This window comes from Cyanistes caeruleus, chromosome 5, assembly GCF_971803275.1.
Source record: "Cyanistes caeruleus chromosome 5, bCyaCae1.hap1.1, whole genome shotgun sequence".
Classification (NCBI taxonomy): domain Eukaryota; kingdom Metazoa; phylum Chordata; class Aves; order Passeriformes; family Paridae; genus Cyanistes; species Cyanistes caeruleus.
The window spans coordinates 48,486,723-48,495,390 of NC_141705.1; the positions used below are offsets into that span (position 1 = coordinate 48,486,723).

The 8,668-nt window shown below is 41.9% G+C and overlaps 1 long non-coding RNA gene across 1 annotated transcript; it reads left to right on the plus strand.

The window, feature by feature from the left end:
* The first annotated feature begins 32 nt into the window (after positions 1-32).
* Positions 33-844, plus strand: LOC147653091 (uncharacterized). Its single transcript, XR_015286666.1, has 2 exons — positions 33-97; positions 690-844. It is a non-coding gene; the product is annotated as an uncharacterized LOC147653091 (long non-coding RNA).
* Positions 845-8,668: the final 7,824 nt, after the last annotated feature.

The following is an 8,668-nucleotide window of genomic DNA, read 5'->3' on the forward strand; positions in this document are numbered from 1 at the left end:
TCCAAACTTTGTATTTAACCTGACTGTTGGCAAAAATGTGCATCTCTACTGTGCAAAGCTACTCTGCTGAACTCCAAGACAACAGACATTCCAAGAGGTACACCAGGACAGGGCATCTATCAAATGTGTGGTAGATATAACTGGGCTAAAATTGACACACAAAAGGACACATCTCACACTCTGATACAGCATCAAAATCTGAACAGTGAATGACTCACAGCCAGTTGGGTTCATTCAAGTGAAAGAGGAACATGATAGCTGTAACCTCTGAGAAAGGAAATTAGAAATAAACATGAATAGGATTTACAAGGCTATTATTTAGAATTGTTACTATTTATTATTTGTACCAAGATAACTGCTGATAAACAGTTTTGTCCTCACTAGCCAGTAAACTCTGTGCTTACTTCTAATCTGGGAATCTCTGGAAAGCCTCCAGTTATATTCATGTGTACACTAATCATAAACTGGCTTGTTATGGCCAAAAGACTGGCTGAAAAATCAACGTGATCATGTTCTAAGGCGTAAGACACAAGACACTGTCAGAGATCTTTAGGCTGAATGAGCAGGGATGGGAAAAACCCTTCATCCAAACTAATGCACCTACAAGTGTAGACTGCTCTGGTTTTGAAGCTATTCATACCTTTCTGAAGCAGATGCAGAGTAATTCACAAGACTGTTTATTTCCACAGCTGACAACTCAGAATTCAGCCATTACACTGATTCTGGAGATTCTTTATCGGTTCTGCTGCATGGGGAGAGGCAGATTTTGGAGACAGAAATGAAGAGTAGTGCATGGAACAGGTCAGCCTTCAGACTTGTGTTAGACAGAGACCAATCCCAAAGGTAAGTCCTGGAAAGTATCAGAAACCAGAGAATTCCCAAAAGCTGAGGCCACAGATATTTTCAAGGAGTCTTAATTTTTAGTCCAACAGTAATATGTACAAAAACAAAAGAAACATATGCTATGAACAAAGGTACAGACCAGTCACTGAGAGGAAACTCAAAGCAGATATTCCTTGCTTGTGTTCCATCAACTACTCCTTTGGTATCTTTGACTTATGTTTCAGCTACTTTTTGTGGAAACAACCCTATGCAGACCCAAAAGCAGCTTCTTACAGTAACAGCTCAACAGCAAACCAAAATTTTAACAAGTATTAACTACCAGTCAAAAGGAATATTGAAATATATTGTATATATTGAATATTGAATATATATTGAATATTGAAATAGCTTGTATATTCTGTAAACTGATGATATTCTTCATGAAAATTTGAAGAACTTACTAATTATATTCTCTCCAGAACTAATAAGCAGATCTATCCTGGTTTTGGTTTGCTATTTTGAGGTGAATGTCTGTGCCATTTTAATGACATCTTCCAGGACAAAAAGCAACACTGGCATGAGACTACACTATTCATTTCACTGGACTGGAGAAGGGAAGGCTAAAGAAGCAATGACAAGACACTGAAAGAGGCTTCTGAGCAGCACAGTGTGATAATTTAGATATCCACTTTCAAACCCAAGGTCAAATATTCTTTCCTTCCTCCCTCACTGCTTTTACCTTCAGGAGGTATGCACTAGATATTAACATCTCTTTCAAGTCTTTCTCTTTAAACAAGAAGTTTTTCATTCTGGTTTTGTAAGGTCACAAAAGACAACAGGTGTCTAGATCTTTAAGCAGCTCACCATAAAACATCCTATAAAGAAACCAAGGTGCTCCATTCACTTTTGGTCTGTCATTTCTACAGCTGATGCACTGCAGAAACAGAAGTTGCATCTGCCTGCAAGCTAATGAGAGTTTACAGAAGCAATAAAAAAGTTAAGAAAAGACTGCACTGTTCCAAACCTAGATTCTGGCCTGCATTTGCAAACAAGGTCTCTCTTGCCCAGTGTTTCATAGTGCTTGTCCCTGATTAAGTTCAATAGATCAAAGGGCAAATATTAATGCACTTTAAATGTTTTTAAGCCAATGTTACTTCTCACTTCCCAAAAAGGAGCAAAGTATGCCATTTGCCAAAGAATATAGTTTGTAATTTGCAATAGTAGCAAACATAAAAAGGAACATTAATTTTCTCTAATAGTCTTTCCCTAATGATAATTCACTGCAAAATAACGCCAGGACTTGGAATCCCCTGCTCTTAGAGAATAGTAACTTTAGGACAGGACAAAGACCATAACAACACAGAAGAGGCAGCACTTGCTCAGGCAATCATTTTCTCAAATGAAACTGAAGACTGACAGCAGCTCTGCGTGCAAGTAAGCACACGACTCTTTAATGAGCAATGACGTTTCAATGACTTTCAATAACCTTTACACACTGAAAGATGATAATTTTTAATTTAGGTGCCTATGATGCAGGGTCCTACAATATCCTTTTCAAAAGTCTCACTGTGCTGCATTTACCCTATGCCGTAACTTGAAGCACCATGTACAGTTTTACCTTTTTCCCTCCATTTTCATTCATATTCACCCTGGGAGGAAGATGTACAAGCACAGCAGCAGATACTAGTCTAGCTTACTAATAAAAAAAAAATTAAACTGTAAAAATGATCTCGCTAAAGCCATGTATTATTAAATATACCTTTGTCTCCTGATTTTAGCGTCCATCAAAAAAAAATCACTAAGAACCAGAGGCAGTGGATTTTTCAGGTATTCTCATTAAATCCTACCAGTTCTCAAAGCAGTTTCTAACTCAGCTCCTTCTTTTACTTTTGTTTAATATTCTGGGACTGACATTTCATATGTTTGGTCTACACTTAAGAAGTCACTTGTTTGCTTCTGGCCCTCCCTCCAAATTCAGCCAAGTACCTTGAAGTCAATGGCGTAAACAATGTGACAACAAAATAGTTCTCCCTCACTGACCACACTGTAAAAATCCCAGAGTCCTCATTTTGGTCTACAGACCAAACCTTCCAGAGCTTTTCAGAATAAATTATATTACTACTATGCATTATGAGTACAGAGACTGCACAAATAAAATCCTGTTACAGGAAGACATGGTTAAACAAGTGAAGCAGTAAGATACTAAAATATTACTGAGCTTAAAAAATTTTAAGTCAAGTTGTGGTTACAAGGGCAATAAGTTTCATTAGGAAACTGCTAAATACTAGAAACAGGAGAAGCTGCATTGTTCTGTAGTTTGTTTTATCCTCCCCTACCTCCCAACTTCGTAGCAGCTTAGTTTCTCTATTTGGTAAGTATAATTAACAGCTTTTTCATATGAGACTGTTGTTGTGGAAGAAGAACAGTTAATTTAAAAGAGATTTACTTTTTCCTGAGAAAGATAGTGAGCCTTGCAGTTCACAAGCAGCATGAACATGCTGGAAAAAAAGAAGTGCTTAAAGCAAGCTTTAAATAAACTGTGCCTGTTCTAAATTTAACAATTTTCCAACACTATTAAAGCCATGGTCTTAGCGCTGCAAGATAAAAGGTTGATTCTGCACTTTGGTAACTTTTCCACTTCTTTCTGTGGAGAGTATTCCTTCCTTCTTGTCCTTCACCGAACCAATCCTGTCACTTGACGCTGCCTGAGGGGCCGCCTGTGTTCTCTCCGCCGAGCCTGGGCACCCAGAGCCTCAGTGTGCAAAGCACTGAGCACCCACAGAAGTCGCCACTACTCGCTTTTCTTTCTTGTTCACTCTGTGACAGGGCTACAATCAATGAACTGGTGTTTTTACTCCATCGCGCAGAAAATACTTACAAAAACTACTAAATTAAAAAACTACCCTAGCTTGATGTATGTGGAAAATTCCCAGAAAAAGATTTCTTTGGTTTAACTCGGTACAGATGCTGTCTTTGACCCGTGACGAAGAGGAAGAAGCCGGGCTTTAGGCCTCCGGCTAAATCCCAATCCATCTCGGCGCACGGCCTCTGGCTCACCGGCGTCGGTTCCCAGAGGAATTTCAGTCGCGAACGCTTTACTCTGTCCCTGCACCTTATCCTGACAGCTCCGCCTGCCCCACAGGGCGCCTGCACCTCCTGTCGGGCCATCCCCCTGCAGCAACAGTTCAAGGCTTGGGGGTTCCCCATTCTGTGACGCGGCCGGGAGACAGCGAGCGATGCCTGGAGCGAGGGCTGAGAGCGGATCCCTGGCAGGACCGACCGCGCTGCCGGGGCGGGAAGGGGGTCCCGCTCCCCGCGCCTACCTGTGAGGCGGATGAAGCCGCCGACGCTCTCGGGCAGCGGCAGGCGCTTGAGGTACGCGGGCAGCTGGACCTTGACGATGCGGGCCAGAGTCTCCAGCACCATTGCCAGTCTCTCCCGCCGTCCCCCCACGCGCCGACCCGGGATGCACCCGCCGCGCACGCGCCGCGGGGCGGGGCCGCGCACGCGCCCAGGCAGCCGGGCCCACGCCGCCCGGCCCGCGCTTCCCGCCGGCGCCGCTAGGGGGCGCTGCCACCGCGGCGGGGCCAGGAGCGCTCCCGCCGCCAGGGGGCGCGCGGGCGGGGAAGGGAAGGGAAGGGAAGGGAAGGGAAGGGAAGGGAAGGGAAGGGAAGGGAAGGGAAGGGAAGGGAAGGGAAGGGAAGGGAAGGGAAGGGAAGGGAAGGGAAGGGAAGGGAAGGGAAGGGAAGGGAAGGGAAGGGAAGGGAAGGGAAGGGAAGGGAAGGGAAGGGAAGGGAAGGGAAGGGAAGGGAAGGGAAGGGAAGGGAAGGGAAGGGAAGGGACAGCTGGGGACCGTATTTAATAATATGTGGCTTATGCTTTATGGGTTTTATGTAATTACCTGTCATCACTGTGCTGCACTCAAGTTGTATTCCATGTTGATGGTCTTATAAATATTGAAATAAAAAAATTGAAAGTTTTTCTTCATGTGAATGAGGTAGGATAACGTGAGTGCTGAGAGGTTTAAAGTTATGGGGAGAGGCCCATCTACCTCTTGTTTGGCAATAATTTGAACAGAAAAAACCTATCACGAACGGTTTTTTGTTTGTCTGTTTGTTTGTTTTCACTTTATTTTATTATGTCTAGGAGACTGGTCATTTTTTGGTATAGAAAATCCTCTCTGTATAGGCAGATGAAAAAGTGGGAAGCATGTAGCCATTCTGGGTCAATTCAGACAATCCATCCAGACACAGAGACTCTAACATTAATCCCTTGGTCATGGCAACACTGTTTGGTTCAAGGTGCTATGCTACCGTAAGTGAATCTATCAAGTGCTAGTAACACAGAGCACAAGCAAGAAGGCTGAAGCAGCACAATCCTACAAGACCCACCTCCTTCCTTACATGATCCTGATGGAAGCACAGTTCTCTCTCCTTCCTCAGTGTACTGAAATCCCACCATATCTGCCCAAATCAGCTGTGCACTTTTCCTCCTGGAAAATATGGGATGGTAAGTTGAAGATAGGGTTTATTTGTGCTTCTGGCCTATTACTTTTCTACCTGTGACCCTACATTAACATTTCCTGATGAATCATCATCTTTAGCTAGTGGGAATATTCCTGTGATCTCAGAGTATCTAAGTTCCCTACCTCACCTAAATTTATCCATGTAATGACTGTGTCTGATGTCCTCAGATGATTCCTTCTTCTCCAGGTAGATGCTGGCTATTAGACAAGATAATGAAAGAGTAAAACATTTGGTTATTCCTGTAAAAATGATGCATCAGATGTCATGACGTGACCTCATTTCTAAGACTTTCCGAGGGAAGAATACGTAAGGTAAATACTCCAGTCCTAAATCAAACAACTTCACACTGAAGTTGAGAATCTCTGTCCTACCCTCCTCCTCCCCACATTCTTCTACTCTTCCAGCCTTCTCTGGACTCTGGGAGCACAGCTGACATTTTGGGGAAGCTCCCAAGTCCTGCTGTGCTGCCTTTGATCAGTGCTGCACTCATCATACTGCAAGTCCACCTGCACACGTTGAAGAGGAGGAATTGCTCTCCCTGTGCCCGTCCTGTTGCGTAGGGATCAGCTGACATGAGTCACGGATGGGTTTGGTATATCAAAGTCTGAAAGTCAAAGATTACAGAAAACCTATAAAGAAAATGAAACCTGAGTAAGATTCTTAGCTGAAGCAGAAGCGGTCTTTAGAAATCCAGTTTGAACCGGAGCACAAGAGATGCATGTTCACCCTGCAATTTGGCTGCAGACTTCCTGTTTGCTTTAAGGTGGAAAATGTAAACTTCAGGCTTGCTCAGTCCTGCAGGAAAGAACAGGGTTTTACACAGTAATCCATCTTCAGGGATCACATTATGGGTTCAGAACTTAAGGTCTGAGGTTAACTTAACATCAGGAGGTTTAGCAGGCAGTTGTGACATCTTCCTTCTGTTCCACATGTTTAACACCCTATGTGGACCTTCTGATTCCAGAGGCAGATTGCTTCTTCAGGATTTTATCAGTGTATTTTTCAACTCAAATATCAATATTGTTTGGTATCTGGAAAATTTTCTCACTTTTTTGTGGGGAGAGTAACATGCAACAATTCATTCTTGTATATTTAGTTTCAGTCTGTGAGTGGTTAAAAAAGTAGAGATTGCCTCTGTGTGTTTCATGCTAAAGTTTGCCACTGAAACTCTGGTATTGGGAGGACATGTAGAAGTTTCTGTAATAAAAGAACAGCACAAAAATTCCAAACATAGATACTTGAACAGAACCTAGGTCACCTGTATGGAAAGATGAATATTGCTTTCAGCACTAGCTATCCTCTGTCACTGAGATTTTTCATCTAGCAAGAACATTAGAAATAAAATGGGGCATGGAGCCCACATGAAGAGTACTCCATTGTTAGGGCTAGCTCAGGTCTTTGACATGACATTCCCCAAACATCACCCAAATGAGAACCAGCCCATGCTTTGATAAGAATGGTAGAAAAGTTTGTGGTGCAGATGATGTTTGGCAGAATTTGTTCTTGTCACAACATAGATGCACTGGTCCAGCTCACAGCAGAAATAAGAGCTGCCTTCAGCATCCACAAGCTGGTTGGTCCTGGTCCAACAGACTGGGGATATATGAAAAGAATCTGTTTGTGTTCGTCCTTTTGTTACCCTTCGAAAATTGCTCTGTTTCCCTCTGCCCTTTAATACAGCTGTAAAATGAGATAACATTTACTGGTCTGTCTAGAACACGTGAGATTTGCAAAGGGAAAGAACGTTTATAAATTACATATCTTTTTTTTTTGTTTTACCAAGTACACAACAGTAAGGATGAAAGATAAAAGGTTCTGAGGCAGCAGACACACAGTTCTTACATCAGTAAAACAAGCCAAAGTAGCTCAGTAATTTGCTCAGTACTCTTTCATGGTAATGAGCTTTTCTATCAAGAGGATGTCTGGTGTTGTTTCAACCATTTCCTTGGAATTGGTATTGCCATTTTCCAAACTGACCACCTGGAATAATCTCTGCAGCAGGCTGAAGTAGTACTGCAAACTAAAAACTACATGCTACTGAAGGGCTGACTTCTCAACAAACACAAGTCTCCTGTCTAAGAGGAAGTTAGATCTCTCCTTTTGTATTTAAATCATTTCACAATGAGGTGTGATTAGCTGCTCTTCCTGCTGTATGCAAAGATCTCTCTCTCTCTTCCACTTCCCCAAAAGCTAGCAAAATCATTACACCCCAGAAGAGCGGTAGGAACTGTGATTCACTTTGTGCAATGTCTCTATCAACTAGTTATGCAGCACTGTCAACATCCAACAATTAAATAACTGAATCTCAAAAACTAATCTTAAAATTGGATATAAGACCATGTAGGTACAGTTACTTTCCTGTATTTTCTGCATAGCAATGCAAGCAAGTTGCAATTGCACTGCACACAGGTTAGAGTTTTTATTTCATATTTTTACATCCACGGGTTTAGTTGCCCAGAGAAGAAAGCTGAGTGTTGTGCTTTCACTTGACTCTGAGACCTGGCACCTTAAATGCCTTCTGCTCCTGTTTATTGGAAATAGCTACCTGTCCATGGTGGGCAAAGTGTTAGAGAGAAAAATAAGTTAAGGAAACAAATCACATTTATAACAAAATCAGTGGGGTAGTCCTGTGATAGCATAATGTTCATATTATAAAATTATGACTAAATGAGCTTGCTATTACTTTCTAATCTAGCTGATGTCCAAGAATTTTATAGTATAACCATTATGTTTTGAAAGCAGGTGCTATCATAATTGCCTAACTTACTGCAGTGTCCCACTAACAGCTTGTATTATTGTTGAATTTTAAAATTCCCTGAGGCTTAGAATGGCACTTATTGTTGGAGATTGTAGGGAACTAATTTTGAAAAGAATGAAAACAAGCATGTAAAGAAAAAAAGACTTCTAAGAATTGTATCAGGTTCCAACACGGCAACTTTGTGCATGAGAGAAGAGCACAGTAGACACTGTTTTTATTTATTCAAGAAACATGCCATGCTTTGATCTCTCAGCCATTGGTTTAACGCTTTAATTCCTTTCTCTGATTGCTGCTGCTGAGGAGTGAGAAATGTTACCCATGAGTTGGGTATAAAACAAAGTTGAATAAATCCTCAGCTCAAAAAAATCATAAGTGTACTCAGTGCTAACTTCCCAGATATCCCCAGGCAAAGTTCAGTTACTTTCTGCTTACATTGTATGGGTTTTTCAAAGCTGAAGCTGTCTTTTTATGAAGTGGTTATGACTGGTAGTAGTTTCTTCAGCTACTCTAACAGTTGCAGAAATAGCACAAGATGAAACTATGAATATCCACTCCATTACCC